The sequence below is a fragment of the Aptenodytes patagonicus genome, unplaced genomic scaffold (genome assembly GCF_965638725.1).
Source record: "Aptenodytes patagonicus unplaced genomic scaffold, bAptPat1.pri.cur scaffold_82, whole genome shotgun sequence".
Lineage (NCBI taxonomy): Eukaryota > Metazoa > Chordata > Aves > Sphenisciformes > Spheniscidae > Aptenodytes > Aptenodytes patagonicus.
Genome location: NW_027472030.1, coordinates 101,944 through 119,541, shown reverse-complemented (window position 1 = coordinate 119,541; position 17,598 = coordinate 101,944). Strand labels below are relative to the sequence as shown.

At 49.4% G+C, this 17,598-nt stretch overlaps 1 pseudogene; it reads right to left on the bottom strand.

The window, feature by feature from the left end:
• Window positions 1-16,403: 16,403 nt before the first annotated feature.
• On the bottom strand, window positions 16,404-17,457 carry LOC143173458 (olfactory receptor 14C36-like; annotated as a pseudogene).
• Between the last annotated feature and the right edge of the window lie 141 nt (window positions 17,458-17,598).

Genomic DNA, 17,598 nt, shown 5'->3' with positions numbered 1-17,598 from the left:
TCTATGCCAGCATGTCTCTGCTCTGAAGCAAAGTCTTTGCTTATACATGGTCTTAGGCACTTGGTAGCAGGCTTCCCCATAGCAGGTGAGAGCTTGGCCCTGGTGCCACAGCTGAGGTGTACCAGTGCCTTCAGCCAGAGGCACGGACAGGAGGAGCTGGAACCCCATGTTCCATCACAGAGCTTTGACGTTGATGAAATAACTGCCAAGGCATGGTGGGAGAGTTTGCACAACTGGTGGTCTGCAATGGATAGGTACAGGAGAGAAAGGCTGGGAAGATCAGGCAGGATGTGTATGGAGATTCTCTATGGGATGGGCAACAGTTTGGGTAAGCCCTTGTGGTAAGGGACAGAGGAGAGGCCAGTTATGGTGATGTTGTGCTGGGAGATAAGGGTCTCCAGGGAGACCTTATAGCAGCCTTCCAGTACTTAAAGGGGGCCTACAGGAAAGATGGGGAAAGACTGTTTATCAGGGAGTGTAGTGATAGGACAAGGGATAATGGTTTTAAACTGAAAGAGGGTAGATTTAAATTAAGATATTAGGAAGAATTTCTTTACTGTGAGGTTCGTTAGACACTGGAACTGGTTGCCCAGAGATGTTGTGGATGCCCCCTCCCTGGAAGTGTTCAAAGTCAGGTTGGATGGGGCTTTGAGCAACCTGATCTAGTGGAAGGTGTCCATGCCCATGGCAGGGGCGTTGGAACTAGATGATCTTTAAGGTCCATTCCAACCCAAACCATTCTATGATCCTATGATTCTATGATTCTATAATAAAGAACCTGCAGTCAGGGTGAGGAAGTGGACCAAGTCTTACTTAAGCCATCTGAAGAAGTCTCCAGATCAATGACCAAAGTATAGAATTCAAATTATTATTATTTATTTAAAAATTATTATTTTTATAATAATATATTAAATATTATTATTAATATATAATAAAAATTATATAATATATTAATATATAATTATTAAATATTATATTTAATAACATATAATTATTAATATTATTATGATAATAATTATTTATAATAATATTATTATTTACAAAAAAATAAATAAATTAATTTTTAAAAGTCCCCATCTACAAGAAGGGCCGGAAGGAGGATCCGGGGAACTACAGGCCTGTCAGCCTGACCTCGGTGCCGGGGGAGATTATGGAGCGGTTCATCTTGAGGGTGCTCACAAGGCATGAGCGGGACAACCAGGGGATCAGGCCCAGCCAGCACGGATTCATGAAAGGCAGGTCCTGCTTGACCAACCTGATCTCCTTCTATGACCAGGTGACCCGCCTAGTGGATGAGGGAAAGGCTGTGGATGTGGTCTACCTGGACTTCAGCAAGGCCTTTGACACCGTCTCCCACAGCATTCTCCTCGAGAAGCTGGCGGCTCACGGCTTAGACAGGTGTACTCTGCACTGGGTAAAAAACTGGCTGGACGGCCGGGCCCAGAGAGTTGTGGTGAATGGAGTTACATCCAGTTGGCGGCCGGTCACGAGTGGTGTTCCCCACGGCTCAGTTTTGGGGCTGGTCTTGTTTAATATCTTTATCGATGATCTGGATGAGGGGATTGAGTGCACCCTCAGTCAGTTTGCAGACGACACCAAGTTGGGCGGGAGTGTTGATCTGCTCGAGGGTAGGAAGGCTCTGCAGAGGGACCTGGACAGGCTGGATCGATGGGCCCAGGCCAATTGTATGAGGTTCAACAAGGACAAGTGCCGGGTCCTGCACTTAGGCCACAACAACCCCATGCAGCGCTACAAGCTTGGGGAAGAGTGGCTGGAAAGCTGCCCAGCAGAGAAGGACCTGGGGGTGTTGGTCGACAGCCGGCTGAACATGAGCCGGCAGTGTGCCCAGGCGGCCAAGAAGGCCAATGGCATCCTGACCTGTATCAGAAATAGTGTGGCCAGCAGGAGTAGGGAAGTGATCGTGCCCCTGTACTCGGCCCTGGTGAGGCCGCACCTCAAATACTGTGTTCAGTTTTGGGCCCCTCACTACAAGAAGGACGTTGAGGTGCTGGAGCGTGTCCAGAGAAGGGCAACGAGGCTGGTGAAGGGTCTGGAGAACAAGTCTGATGAGGAGCGGCTGAGGGAACTGGGGTTGTTTAGCCTGGAGAAAAGGAGGCTGAGGGGAGACCTCATCGCTCTCTACAACTCCCTGAAAGGAGGTTGTAGCGAGGTGGGTGTCGGTCTCTTCTCCCAAGTAACAAGCGATAGGACGAGAGGAAATGGCCTCAAGTTGTGCCAGGGGAGGTTTAGATTGGATGTAAGGAAAAATTTCTTTACTGAAAGAGTGGTGAAACATTGGAAGAGGCTGCCCAGGGAAGTGGTGGAGTCCCCATCCCTGGAGGTATTTAAAAGACGAGTAGATGAGGCACTTAGGAACATGGTTTAGTGGGCATGGTGGTGTTGGGTTGATGGTTGGACTCGATGATCTTAGAGGTCTTTTCCAACCTCAGTGACTCTATGATTCTATGATTCTATGACCCTGGGTCTTCCTTGTGATTTTAATGACCCTGACATTCATTGGAAGGTAAAAACAAAGCAGGGTGCAGTCAAGGAGGCTTCTAGAGGGCTTTGGGACAACTTCTTAGCACAGCTGCCAGGTGGGCCAACAAAGGTGATTCTCACCTGGACCGCAAGCAAGGAAGAGCTGGTAAGGGATATGAAAATCAGCATTAGCCTTGGCTGTAGAGACCATGATACAGCAGGTTCCCAGCTCCCACAGGGAGCAAGGAAGGAGAGTAGCAGAATACAGACACCAGATCTCAGAGGAGCACACTTTGGCATGTCCATGGGACTTTCAGTGGAGATCCTATGGGCAGCAGCACTGAGGGGCAGCAGAGATCAGTACTGCCAGTCTTTAAGGACAGCATCTTATAAGCACAAGAGTTCCCTTACTAATAGTCAGGAAAACAGTAGATGTCTCAGGAGAACAGTTTGTATGAGTGGATAAGTACAAGGGTAAAAAAACTGCTTGGATGGTCAGGCTTGGAGGGACATGGTGAGTGGGTGGTACTCTGCCTGGAGGCCTCCAACTAGTAGGGTACTACAGGGGTCTATCCTGCAACCTGTCACCTTCAACATGTTTGTAGTGGTCTGGAGGAGGTGTAAGAGTGCTTTCCCATACAGACACTGTATGGACAAACTTGCTCCTCACCTCCCCAAACCCACCTTTTCTCTCATACACCACCTGGGGCTTACATCACTTTTCCGTACATCAGACTTCTCCACTGAGGTCTGCAGTGGGATGTTATAGCTCCTTTGTACCAACTTGCACCTGCTTTCCTTAGAGAACTGGCTGCACACAGGCACAGAAGAGTTTTTCTAAATTGCAAACAAAGAAAATTAAAGCATGATAAATTTTCATAAAGAATGAAACACACTCCTCATTACTTGCCAACCTGATTGCCTTCGTGATGAAGTAACTGCATTTGTGCCTGAGGGGAGAACAGTGGATGTTGTTTACATCAGCTTCAGAAAGACTTTTGACACAGTCTCCCTCAATATTCCTGTACCCAAGTTAGGACATTACAGGATGGATGGGTGAACAGATGGGTAAAACACCTTTTGGTTGATCGGGCTGAGAGAGCAGTGCAGAAGGGGTCATACCCTACCTGGAGGCCAGTGGGACATACTGGGGCATTGTGGGGCAGCACAGGAGACTCCCCTGGGCCCGGTGCAGTTTTTAACACCTGTACACATGACCAGGAGGAGGCAACTCTCACCATGTTCATCGATGACAACATGGGAGGACCATTCCTGTGCCTTAGGGATGCCGTTCAGAGTAAACCTGATAGGTAGGAGGACTGTACTCTCAGGAACTTCATTAAATGCCTTAAATAGTATTGGGACCAATAATGTTTAGTGTCTTCATCAACAGTATAGATAGTGTGATTGTGTGCACCCTCAGCAAGTTTGCAGGTGACACCAAGCTGACTGGTGCAGTTGTTCCACTTGAGGGAAGGGATGCCATCCAGAGGTACCTTGACAGGCTGAAGGAGTGGGCCCATGTGAACCTCCTGAAGTTCAACAAGGCCAAGTGCAAAGTCCTGCACATGGGTTGGGGCAATCCCCACTACCAGTACAGGCTGGGGGATGAATGGATTGAGAGTAGCCCTGCAGAGAAAGACCTGGGGATACTGGTGGGTGAAAAATTGGATATGAGCCAACAATGTATGCTTGCAGCCCAGAAAGCCAATTGTATGCTGGGCTGCATCAAAAGAAGCGTCTCTGGCAGGTCAAGGGAGGTGATTCTCCCCCTCTACTCTGCTCTCATGAGACTCCACCTGGATTGCTGCATCCAGCTCTGGGGTCCCCAGCATGAGAAAGACATGGAACTGTTAGAGCAGGTTCAGAGGAGGGCCACGAATATTTTCAGAGGGCTGGAACACCTATCCTAGGAAGAAAGGCTGAGAGAGTAGGGGTTGTTCAGCCTTGAGAAGAAAAAGCTCTGGAGAGACCATATTGCAGGCTTTCAATATATAAAGGGGGCTTATAAGAAAGATGGAGAAATACTTTTTTCCAAGGCCTGCAATGACAGGACAAGGGGCAACGGTTTTAAACTGAAAGAGGGAAAGTTTAGATTGGACGTAAGGAAGAAATGTTTTACGATGAGGGTGGTGAGACACTGGAGCAGGTTTCCAGGAGAAGTTGTGGATGCCCCATGATTGGAAGTGTTCAAGGTCAGGTTGGACAGGGCTTTGAGCAAGTTGATCTAGTGAAAGATGTCCCTGCCTATGTCAGGTGGGTGGACTAGATGATCTTTAAAGGTCCTTTGCAATCCAAACCATTCTATGATTCTGTGAAATAGAAGAGGGACAAACACCATGACCTGCACCTGGGATAGCCTGACACCCTGCAGCGGTAGGGCCTGGGGACTGCCTGGCTGGGGAGCAGCTTTATGGAAAAGGCCCTGGTGGTGCTGGGTGACAGAAGGGAAAACACAATCCACCATTGCGACCTGGTAGCAAAGGCGGCCAGCAGTGTCCTGGAGTGTATAAACAGGAGCCTCACCAAAAGATTGAGGAAAGCGATTGTCTCCTGCAGCTCCATACTTGTTAGCCCACATGTGTCCATCTTAGGGCCCTCAGTTCAAGTGTACTGGGTCTGGCTGGGATGGGGTTAACTTTCTTCATAGCAGTCCACATGGTCCTGTGCTTTGGATTTGTGGCTAAACCAGTGTTGATAACACACCAGTGTTTTGGCTATTGCTGAGCAGTGTTTGCACAGCATCAAGGCCTTCTCTGCTTCTCACATTGCCCCATCAGCGAGAAGGCGAGGGGTGGGCAAGAGGTTGTGTGGGCACACAGCCAGGCAGCTGACCCCAGCTGATCAAAGGGATATTCCATACCATATGACATCATGCTCAGCAATAAGAGCTGGGGCAGAGGAAGAAGGAGGTAGACGGTTTTTGTCATTCCAGGAATCTGCTACTGGGAGACTGACTGGTCATTTGCCTGCTTGTGGGAGGTGGTGAGTGATTATCTTTGTGTCACTTGTTGTGGTTTTTTTAATCTCTTTCCTTCACCTATTAAACCGTCTTTATCTCGACCCACCACTTTTCATGCTTTATTTCTTCCTATTGTCTCCCTCATCCCACTGGGAAAGGGGAGGAAAGAGCGAGTGGCTGTGTGGCTGCTTGGCTATTGGCCAGAGTCAACCCACCACATCAGGGAAGATATTGATAACTGGGAGAGAATTCAGCAGAGAGCTGCCAAGATGCTCAGGGTCTGGAGCACTTTCCTGTGCGGAGAAACAAAGGGACAGGGCCTTATTCAGCTTGGAGAAGGGAAGGCCTTGGGAACCTCGTGGCAGCCTGCCAGTCCCTATAGGGAGGTGAAATAATTTTCTTTCTGAAAAGGAAGATGGAACCAGTCTTGTCACTGTGGTGTTTAGCAGAAAGATAACAGACAATAGTCAGATGTTGAAATAAGGAAGGTTCAGGATGGAGAGAAGGAAAATATTTTTCCATGAGGGCATCCAAGCATTGGCACAGGTTTCCCAGAGATACTGTGCTGCATCTGTCCTTGGATGTTTTCCAGCCCCACTGGATAAAGCCTTGAGCAATGTGGTCTGACTCCATAGCTGATTTTGCTGCGAGCAGGAGGTCAGACCAGAGACCTCCTGAAGTCCCATTCTACCTAAATGATTCTGTGATTCCTTCCCTCTGATGATTCCTCCCTTGATGACAGTAGGGAAAGCTCTCAGGTTCCCCATGACCTTGGAAGTAAGTCAGATGTTAATATACTCAGAGCAGCTGCAGCTTTCTTGTCCTGCTCCAGGCAGTATTGCTCAGATGCAGGACTGCTTGACGAGTATCCCCAAACAGCCCTGATCATTTCCTTTCATTCCCTTTTCACCCTTTTCCCATCTCTCAAGTCCTACTCTTTAACAATCCTTAACCCCTCCCATGCAAAAAGCCAACCCCTTTTCACCATTTCCCCACTGGCCCTGTGTTTGCTCACTTTGTACCCTGCTTTGCTGTTTTTGAGGTGGTTACCACAGTGCTTTCTACCTTGCTTAGCAACTCCATTACAGTAGTACTCTTTTCTTATCTGTAATGTCCTGCAGCTACTTGAATTATGATCTTGTTAGAGGCACCACGACTCAGGATGACCATCGGCACGCGTACTTTGAAAGCTTGATAGTTGGAGGTTCAGTCCAGAGGGACCTTGACACACCTAGGGATTTGGCCAACAGACATTTTAAGGTTTAGAAGGAAAAGCTACAGAACAACTCCGTGCAGCAAAATGGGCAGGAACCTGAATGGCTAAGGAGTGCCCTGAGGAGAAGGGCCTGGGCACCATGACGGATGACATACAACACAGTGGGCCTCACATTTCTAAAGGAAAGTGGAGAAACTGGAGAGGGTCCTGAGGAGGTCTGCCAAGATGGAGTGAGGGGCCTAAAGCATACGCTATGAGGGGAGACTGAGGGAACTGGGCCTCTCCATCCTGCTGAAATGGAGGCCCGGAAAAACCTAATAACAGCCCACACCTACCTGGAGAGATGATGAAGCCAAGCTCCCTTTTGCAGTGGCCAATGATATGACAGAGGCAACAGCAACAAACTGCCTCTTGGAAGCTTCAGACATAGCATTAGGAAAAATGAAATTGACTAGGAGGAGCATTGCTGTGATCTCCACCTTTAGACCTCTTCAGGTTTAAGCTCCACAAAGTGGCAGCCAACCTGGAGGCTGGACTAGACAAACCACCAGTAGTTTCTTTCCCACCAACCCTTCCGTGAGCCTGTGCCTTGCAGGGTGTCCTATGAGAAGAGATTAAGCTGTAAGTGAGAAATGGAGACAATGCATTTGACCACATCCCTGCACACAGCTATCAGTATGTCATGCTTTCTGAGACACGAGGGAACATCCATTTCCTTCACCAGAGGACTGTGATTCTTCAGCAAGTTTCCTTGCATAGCTCCAGACCATGTGGTGCTTTAGGCTGTAAACAGAATTGACACAAAGCCTCTGACTTGGGTACTATCAAGTACTATCTTGCTAAAAAAGAGGGAGATGGAGGGATCTCAGAAATTCCAGGTTCCTGCTGGAGGCATCACAGAAAGTGTTGGAAGATACAAGTTTTGAACTAGCATAGCCTTTAGATCATTTTGCATGTGATGGCTCTTTTCCCACCTTGCAGTCGTTGGCACCCAGAAGCCTCATCTGCTTTTACTTCCTCTCCTCCCAAAACATGACCATGTGACAGGAAAAAAAGAATCAGAAAGGCCCAAGGCCTCTGTTAATCAGCTGGGGTCTGGCACTTGGATGGCCACAGTATCATTCCATTGTATACCCGATAAAGAATCAAGCTGGGAAATGAGTCTACAAGTCTGAATCAACAAGGTCCATGGACAGGCAAGGCTGTGCCTATGGCTGGGGCTGGAGACCACTATACCTATAGCATTGATCAAGCTGGGGCTGAAACTCAGGCCTGGACTTAAATGGTCTCCTGGGCCCATGGACAGAGGTGTGGGTGGAGGTCCCAGGTGAGGCTGGTCAGGGGCATTAAGGCCTACAGATGCTTTCAGGGCTCTGACACTGCCCCCATGCGATCCCACCTGCCAGTGCCCTCAATGGGCCAAATTCTCATTCCCTTATGTCCAGGGTTTGTGTTCTGCTACTCTCCATCCTCACCTCCTTGTGGTACTGGGAGACCACAATTTCATGGTGACTACAGCCAAGGTCTTCACATCCCTGACCAGCTCTTCCTCTTTTGTGAGTACCAGGTCCAGGTGAGCATCAGAGTGGGTGGTCTGTGGCAGCTGTGCTAAGGAGTTGTCCACAAAGCCCACGAGAAACTTCCTGGACTGTTTGCATCCTGCTGTCTTACCCATCCAGTGAATACCAGGGAGACTGAGTTGCCCATAAGGGTAACTGGGTCAGGGTCAGGGGTCTATGATCACAGCGATGAAGTTGCAACAAGTCCAAGGGCAATCAAGAGAGACTTCAGAGCCCTGGGACGACTGGTTAAAGGATCAGGAGCACAAGCAGTGTTCTCCTCTATCCTTCCAGTTGCAGGGAATGATGAGGGAAGAAACAGGAAGAGCCAGCAGATCAATTCCTGGCTCCAAGCCTGGTGTCACAGGCAGAATTTTGGGGTTTTTGATCATGGGTCAGTCTACACAACACCAGGCCTGCTGGTGACAGATGGGGTACACCTGTCTCAAAGGGGGAAAAGGATCTTTGCACAGGAGTTAGCAGGACCCATTGGAAGAGCTTTAAACTAGATTTGAAGGGGGAAAGGGATAAAACCAGGCTTGCTAGAGATAGGCCTTGGGGTGGCATGCTAATGTTTAAGGGATGGTATGCTAGCGAGGTCCTACGGTCTGCTGTCTCAGTGGAGGTAGGGGATGGAGATTCGTGTGGCAGCAAAGACACAAGGTTTATTAATGTGTTAGAAACCACGGAAGTGCCTGAGAACAGTCACATAGGAATTAGGGCTTCTCCCCCAAAAATGTGGTGGGATCAATAGCCCAACTCATCTACACCAATGCATGCAGCATGGGCAACAAACAGGAGGAGCTGGAAGCCATTGTGCAGCAGGAAAACTATGATATAGTTGCCATCTCAGAAACATGGTGGCATGACTCGCACAACTGGAGTGCTGCAATGGGTGGCTATAAACTCTTCAGAAGGGATAGGCAAGGAAGGAGAGGTGGTGGGGTAGCCCTGCACATTAGGGAGTGTTTTGATCGTCTAGAGCTTGATGATGGTGATGAAAGGGTCAAGTGTTTATGGGTAAGAATCAGGGGGAAGGCCAGCAAGGCAGATATCATGGTGGGAGCCTGTTATAGACCACCCAATCAGGATGAAGAGGCAGACAAAATATTCTATAAGCAGCTGGGAGAAGTCTCATAATCGCTAGCCCTTGTTCTCGTGGAGGACTTCAACTTACCGGATGTCTGCTGGAAATACAATACAGCAGAGAGGAAACAGTCTAGGAGGTTCCTGGAGTGTGTGGAAGACAACTTCCTGACACAGCTGGTGAGTGAGCCAACTAGGGAAGGCACCCCACTGGACCTGTTGTTTGCGAACAGAGGAGTTGTGGGTGATGTGATGGCTGGAGGCTGTCTTGGGCATAGTGATCACGAAATGATAAGAGTTTTCGATTCTTGGAGGAGTAAGGAGGGGGGTTAACAGAACTGCTACCTTGGACTTCCAGAGGGAAAACTTTGGCCTGTTTAGGGGCCTGGTTGACAGAGTCCCTTGGGAGGCAGAGGAGTCCAGGAAGGCTGGACATTCTTCAAGAAGGAACTCTTATTTAAAGGCGCAGGAGCAGGCCGTCCCCATGTGCCGAAAGATGAGCTGACCAGGAAGAAGACTGACCTGGCTGAACAGACAGCTTTGGTTGGAACTCAGAGGAGAAAAAGGAGAGTTTATAACCTTTGGAAGAAGGGGCAGGCAACTCAGGACTACAAGGATGTCGTAAGGTTATGCAGGGAAAAAATTAGAAGGGCCAAAGCCCAACTAGAACTTAATCTGGCTACTGCCGTAAAAGACAATAAAAAATGTTTCTATAAATACATTAGCAACAAAAGGAGGGCTAAGGAGAATCTCCATCCTTTAATGGATGTGGGGGGAAACACAGTGGCAAAGGATGAGGAAAAGGCTGAGGTACCTAATGCCTTCTTTGCCTCAGTCTTTAATAGTAAGACCAGTTGTTCTCCAGGTACCCAGCCCCCTGAGCTGGAAGATGGGGACGGGGAGCAGAATGAAGTCCCCATAATCCAAGGGGAAATGGTTAGTGACATCCTACACCACTTAGCGACACACAAGTCTATGGGGCCGGATGGGATCCATCCAAGGGTACTGAGGGAGTTTCTGGTCTCACTCGTTCCAAGGTAACCTTCGTTGTGGAATAGGCATTAATAACACTTGGAAAATATTGAAATCGGCTGAGTATTTAAATACAGAATGTGCAGCTGTTGCTGTCCCAGGATGGTGTTACCTCCTAGATGATTTAACTGTGGGGCACTGTGAACAGTGGGATGCATATTGTAAAAATGGGACTCACCACAGCTATTCATGGGGTACAAAAGAATTTGCTATTTGGAAATGTTGGGAAGATAATTTGCTCACAGGAGAACATCACCACTCAACATCAGTTGACTAGAGGTTAGCAAAAGTGACGTCCATCTACAAGAAGGGCCGGAAGGAGGATCCAGGGAACCACAGGCCTGTTAGTCTGATCTCGGTGCTGGGAAAAGTTAGGGAGCAGCTGATCATCTTGAGTGGCATCACGCAGTACACACAGGACAACAAGGTGATCAGGCCCAGTCAGCACGGGTTTATGAAAGGCAGGTCCTGCTTGACTAACCTGAAGTCCTTGTATGACAAGATGACCCACTTAGTGGATGATGGAAAAGCTGAGGATGTTGTTTACCTGGACATCAGTAAAGCCTTTGATGCCGTTTCCCACAGCATTCTCCTGGAGAAAATGGCTGCTCATGGCTTGGACGGGCATACTCTTCACTGGGTAAAAAACTGTCTGGATGGCCGGGCCCAAAGAATTGTGGTGAATGGAGTTAAATCCAGTTGGCAGCCGGTCACAAGTGGTGTTCCCCAGGGCTCAGTTTTGGGGCCAGTTCTGTTTAATAACCTTATCAATGATCTGGACAAGGGGATCGAGTGCAGCCTCAGTAAGTTTGCAGACGGCACCAAGCTGGGTGGGAGCATTGATCTGCTTGAGGGTAGGAAGGTTCTACAGGGGGATCTGGACAGGCTGAATCGATGGGCCGAGGCCATTTGTATGAGATTCAACAAGGCCAAATGCGGGTCCTGCACTTGGGTCACAACAACCCCATGCAACACTACAGGCTTGGGGAAGAGTGGCTGGAAAGCTGCCTGGCGGAAAAGGACCTGAGGGTGTTGGTCAACAGCCGGCAGACTATGAGCCAGCAGTGCGCCCAGGTGGCCAAGAAGGCCAATAGCATCCTGGCTTATATCAGGAATAGTGTGGCCAGCAGGACTAGGGAAGTGATCGTGCCCCTGTACTCGGCACTGGTGAGGCTGCACCTCGAATACTGCATTGTTTTGGACCCCTCACTACAAGAAAGACATTGAGGTGCTGGAGCGTGTCCAGAGAAGGGCAACGAAGCTGGTGAAGGGTCTAAAGCACAAGTCTTATGAGAAGCGGCTGAGGGAACTGGGGTTGTTCAGCCTGGAGAAAAGGAGGCTTAGGGAAGACCTTATCGTGCTCTACAACTACCTGAAAGGAGGTTGTAGCAAGGTGGGTGTCGGTCTCTTCTCCCAAGTAACAAGCGATAGGACAAGAGGAAATGGCCTCAAGTTGCACCAGGGGAGATTTAGATTGGACATGAGGAAAAATTTCTTCACCGAAAGGATTGTCAGGCATTGGAACAGGGAAGTGCCCAGGGAAATAATTGAGTCACCATCCCTGGAGGTGTTTAATAGACGTGTAGATGAGGCACTTAGGGACATGGTTTAGTGGTGGACTTGGCGGTGTTAGGTTAACGGTTGGACTCTATGATCTTAAGGGTCTTTTCCAACCTAAATGATTCTATGATTCTATGCACAGATTTCCTCGGGTTTTTTAAATAAGACTTTGTTCATTCCCCACCCTGACTGTATGACCTGTAACTCCGTCCTGGGTTTGGCTGGGATGACGTTAATTTTCTTTGTAGCAGTCCATAGGGTGTTGTGCTTTGGATTTGTTACTAAACCAGCACAGATAACACACCAGTGTTTTGTCTATTGCTGAAGGCTCTTGCAGGAAGGCAGGAAGGCTTTCTCTTTTTCACACTGTCCCCACAGCAAGAAGGCTGGTGGTATTCAAATAGTAGGAAGGGGCACAGCTGGGGCAGCTAACCCAAACTGACCAAAGGGATACTCCATGCCGTATGACATTGTGCTCAGCAATAAAAACTCAAGGAAAGAAGGGGGTACATGCATGGTCATGGCATTTGTCTTCCCAAATAACCAATATGTGTGATAAAGCCCTGCTTTCCTGAAAAAGGCTAAACATCTGCCTGCCGATGGGAAGTCACAAATGAGTTCTTCATTTTGTTTTGCTGGCACAAAATGCTTTTGCTTCACCTATTAAACTGTCTTTAGCTCAACCCACAAGCATTCTTGCTTTTGCACTTCTGATTCTCTCTCGTCCCACTGGGGGTCAAGGTGGAGAGTGAATAAGCAACTCTGTGGGTGTTGAGTTGCAGGCCAGGTTCAAACCACAACTAACTCCTACCACAATATCATCCTTTCTGGCCTTTCCTTTGACCCCCCACACAAGCTCCAACCTAACCTGTTCCCTGTCCCACAGAGGAGCTCTGTATATCTGAGCTGCCCTGTCATCACACAGGCCATCCCATCCCCTCCTCATCTTCCCTGTCCATCTCTCCTAAATATGCTGTAACTCCATCCACCACAAAAGCCATGGGAGCTGTCCTTCCTCACCTCAGCTATTATTCCACTGATGTCACAGCTCTGTGATGGCACACGGGGCTCAAACTCCTCTTTCTGTGTCTCAGGCTGAGGGCTTTGCTGCACATTTGGGCTGCAGCACTTCAGATATGGCACTAGGGCTAAGGGCAGACCTATCACATGGAAACGTGGTACCAAAAGCCTTGGACCCCTTGTGTGGAAAGATTTTGCAGAGACATGCTGGAGTGGATGGCAGCTGGCAATATCATGATGAATGAGGTTCCCACAAAGAGAGCACAAGCTGCAGTCTCAAAGGCCAGGGAGAAACAGGCCTGGGCTGTGCAGCTCTGGTGGGAGGGGAGTTTGCTGTCCCAGGTGACTCTGTAGCACTGTGGGCCCTGTGACAGAGGTGAAGCCAATCTCTGAGAAGGACAAGTTGCTACTGAGAAAGTCCCTGGGGGAGGACAGCCTGTGTTCCAGCCACACTGTGGATGGATATCATGCTGGAGGAGGACTGGCTAGGTAACAGCTCTGCAGAGAAGGACCATGGGGTCCGGGAGATCAACAACCTGAGCATAAGGCTGCAATGCACCCTTGCAGCAAAGGCCAACAGCCTCCTGGGCTGCACTGGGAAAAACATTGTCGGCAGATCGAGGGGGGTGATCTTTCCCCTCTACTCGGCACTGGTGGTGCCACGTCTGGAATGCTGTGTCCAGTGCTGGGCTGACCGGTACAAGAAAGTTGTTGGCCTACTAAAGCAAGTCCAGCAAAGAGCCACAAAGCTGGTTTAAGTGACTGCAGCATCCTCCATCGGAGAAAAGGCTGAGAGATGTGGGTCTGTTCAGCTGGGAGAAGAAAAGGCTCGAGGGGACCTTATGAATGAGTCGAAATACCTGATGGGAAGGAACAAAGACAAGGGAACCAAACTCTTCTCAGTAGTTCCAAGTGACAGGACAAGACGTGATGGGCACAAATTAAAACACATTAAATTCCTTCTGAACAGAAGAAAACACTTCAGTCCAGAGGGGATGGTCAAGCACTGGAACAGGATTGCCACAGAGGCTGTGGAGTCTCCATCCCTGGAGGTATTGAAAGCCTGCGTGGACACAGTCCTAGGCAACTGGCTCTAGCTGACCTTTCTTGAGCTGGCCGGTTGGACTAGGTGATCTCCAGAGGTCCCTTCCAACCCCAACAATTATGTGATTCTGTGAGTATAAAGGGGAAAAGTAAGACATAAATAAATGAACAACATATAGCATTGATTGCAAATACTGTGGGATCCTGTGGAGAGGACCCATGCTGGAGCTGGGAAGAAGTGTGAGGAGGAAAGAGTGGCAGAGATGTAATGTACTGACTGTAACCCCCCATTCCCCATCCCTCCCGCACCTCGGGGTTGTACTGGGTAGAAGAATTTGGCATGAAGGAGTAATTTGAGCCTGGGGAAAAAAAGAGGGGGAGGATAGTCTTTAATATTTTTGTCATCGTTTCTCACTATCCAAACCTATTTTAATTGGCAATAAATTAAATTACCTTTCATAAGTCATGTCTGGTTTGCCCATGACAGTAATTGGTAAATGATCTGTCTTTATCTTTTCCCATGAGCTTCTCCATCTTATTTTCTCACCCTGTCCTGTTGAGGAGCTGGAGTGAGTGAGCAGCTGGTTGGGTGTCTGGCTGCTGGCCAATGTTAAACCACTACAGGACCACATCAGGGCTGCTGCATCCAGTATGGGACTCCCAAGTACAAAAAAGACCCTGACAGACTGGAGCGAGTCCCGCAGAGGTCAGAAGGATGGTTGGGGCCTGGAGCATATTATGTACAAGGAGTGGCTGAGAGGTGGGTTTTTGATAAATCCCTCAGAGCCAAACACTGGAGCAAGGACCCAGGCCAGTCGATGGGATCTCAATGGAGATTTTAAAAATTTGTCGAGACAAGGCCATGAGCACCTGATCTAGCTGCAGCTGTCTGAGAACAGGCTTCACTGAGAGAGCAGCTGCAGCAAGAGCTATGGGACTTGGTGTGTAATGAGTGTCAGCAGGAAAATGGTTTCCTTTTTATTAATAGTGCTGGTGGAGTTGGAAATTACTGAGCCCCAGAGGAGGATAGAGGTGACCATGCAGTAAAGGTCATTCCTCGAGGCTGGGGTGTGTGGTGAGAGATGGAAATGGCCGGTGTGGGGGACTGGTCTGGGAAAATTTCCCTGGGACATCTTCCTCAGGGTGTCCATGGAACGTGGTATAAACGAGGCCCCTCTCTTCTCCCCCTTTGATGCCTTGCTTCCTTCACCATGATGCCTGGCTCTGCTCTTGGAGCACCCTGCTCTGTGCCCCCACCCTGCACACTCACACAGCTTAGCTGTACACTGGCATTTTCCTCTCCCGGGCACTATCCAGCCCACCTCCTCCCCAGCTCTCCCCACCTCCCCTGCCTTCTCCCCAGCCCAGAAGGGCAGCCCAGTCTGGGCTGGCCCCATGGCATTGCACACTGCAGCATGCTGCAAAACTCCAGGCATTCACACCAGAGCCCCAGCCCCTCTGAAGGGCACAGCAGCTCCTGGGGGAAAGAGAGGAGGGTCAGTCTCCCCAGCAATCCCAGGGCTGCAGCTGGCCCCACAGGCATGAGGAAGCAAAGGACGGTCACTCTCTGTCTCTCCTGTATTCATACTGCAGATGAGCCCCAATCTTGACTTCATTTGCCCCCTTTTCTGCCCAAACCAGCCCCACTCCCCAAGACAGCAAGACAGACCAGGATGTAGGGCTCCTCACCCAGCTCCTGCATTGTTCCAGTCTCCTTTCCCTGTACCTGTTGGGTTCCCACTGCCTCTCCTGGGATCACAGACTCCTCGTTTCCCTGTGAAACCTGGACTAAATGCTTTACCTCTGGGTGATTCCATGTTGGACAACCTCTCACATTGTGGGACTCCAGTCACTGCCCACCCCAGGCACACACAGTACATGGAGATCCTCTGGGCTCTCCAGGAAGCTCCAGACTCCCCTGCTTAAGGACATGATCTGCATGTCACACGTGAGACAGCCCTGGGTATGTACTTGAGTGAACATTCACCATCATCACTGTCACCAGACACCAACAGGTGAGTCCTAAATCCAACCCTTGATCTCTAACAGGTCACACTATGACAGTGAGCTGTTTGCTCCTGAACCCATGGAGCAACAGGCCCTTTTGGGGTGCAGTTGCTCATGCCTATTCTTGGCACCAGCCTTGGAAGACAAGTTGAGTCTCCAGGCACTGTGCTTGGGAGATCCCTCTTTATTACAGAGGTGCTAGGAGGGGTTAGCTCTGACCCAGCATTAAACACACTTTGACACAGGCTCCACGTGTGACAGAGCAGGTTAATTCCTCAGTAGAAACGAGGTGAATCCAAACATTTATGTAGGAACATAACAACCAAAAATTACCACAAAATGAGAATGATAGCAATAATGACAATAAGTATAATGGTGATGATAACAATAACACAACCCCCCCAAATTACAGGTGTGCAATGCGACACCCTGCGAGTCATTTGTGGAGACAGATGGGAAATTTATCACTATTGAGAAACATCCATGAAATCACCTTCTTAATGGCATGCTTGAGCTCCTTGTTCCTCATGCTGTAGATGAGGGGGTTCACTGCTGGAGGTATCACTGAGTACAGGACTGTCACCATCAGATCCAGGGATGGGGAGGAGATGGAAGGGGGCTTCAGGTAGGCAACCATGGCAGTGCTAGCAAACATGGAGACGACAGCCAAGTGAGGGAGGCACGTGGAAAAGGCTTTGTGCCGTCCCTGCTCAGAGGGGACCCTCAGCACAGCCCTGAAGATCTGCAAGTAGGACAGCACGATGAAAACAAAACACCCTAAAGCTACAGAAAGACTAACCACAAGAAGCCCAACTTCCCTGAGGTAGGAGTCTGAGCAGGAGAGCTTGAGGATCTGGGGGATTTCACAGAAAAACTGGTCCACAGCATTGCCTTGGCAGAGTGGTAGTGAAAATGTATTGGCAGTGTGAAGCACAGCATTGAGGAAACCACTGCCCCAGGCAGCTGCTGCCATTTTGGCACAAGCTCTGCTGCCCAGGAGCGTCTCGTAGTGCAGGGGTTTGCAGATGGCAACGTAGCGGTCGTAGGCCATGACGGTGAGAAGACAATACTCCCCTACAATTAAGAAGAGAAAGCAAAAGACCTGGACAGCACATCCTGAGTAAGAGATGGTCCTTGTTTCCCAGAGGGAATTGACCATGGATTTCGGGACAACGGTGGAGATGGAGCCCAGGTCAAGGAGGGAGAGGTTGAGGAGGAAGAAGTACATGGGGGTATGGAGGCGGTCATCACAGGCTATGGCTGTGATGATGAAGCCATTGCCCAGGAGGGCAGCCAGGTAGATGCCCAGGAAAAGCCAGAAGTGCAACAGCTGCAGCTCCCGCGTGTCTGCAAATGCCAGGAGGAGGAACTGGGTGATGGAGCTGCCGTTCGACATTTGCTGCCTCTGGGCACAGGGATCTGTTAATGGAGAAAAAAGCTTCAATAAGTTAGGATGGATGACTTTGAGCAAAACCTACTCCATTTCTCATAGAAAGACCCAAACTGCCTCTCCCCTTTCAGGAGGACCTTTGGCAGGTCCCTTTTATGAGCTTTCATGAGCCATGGTGCTGGCTGAGGGTGCCACTGGGAGCAGGGGCCTCTGCTGTGGGCTCTGGAGGAGTCAGTCCTGC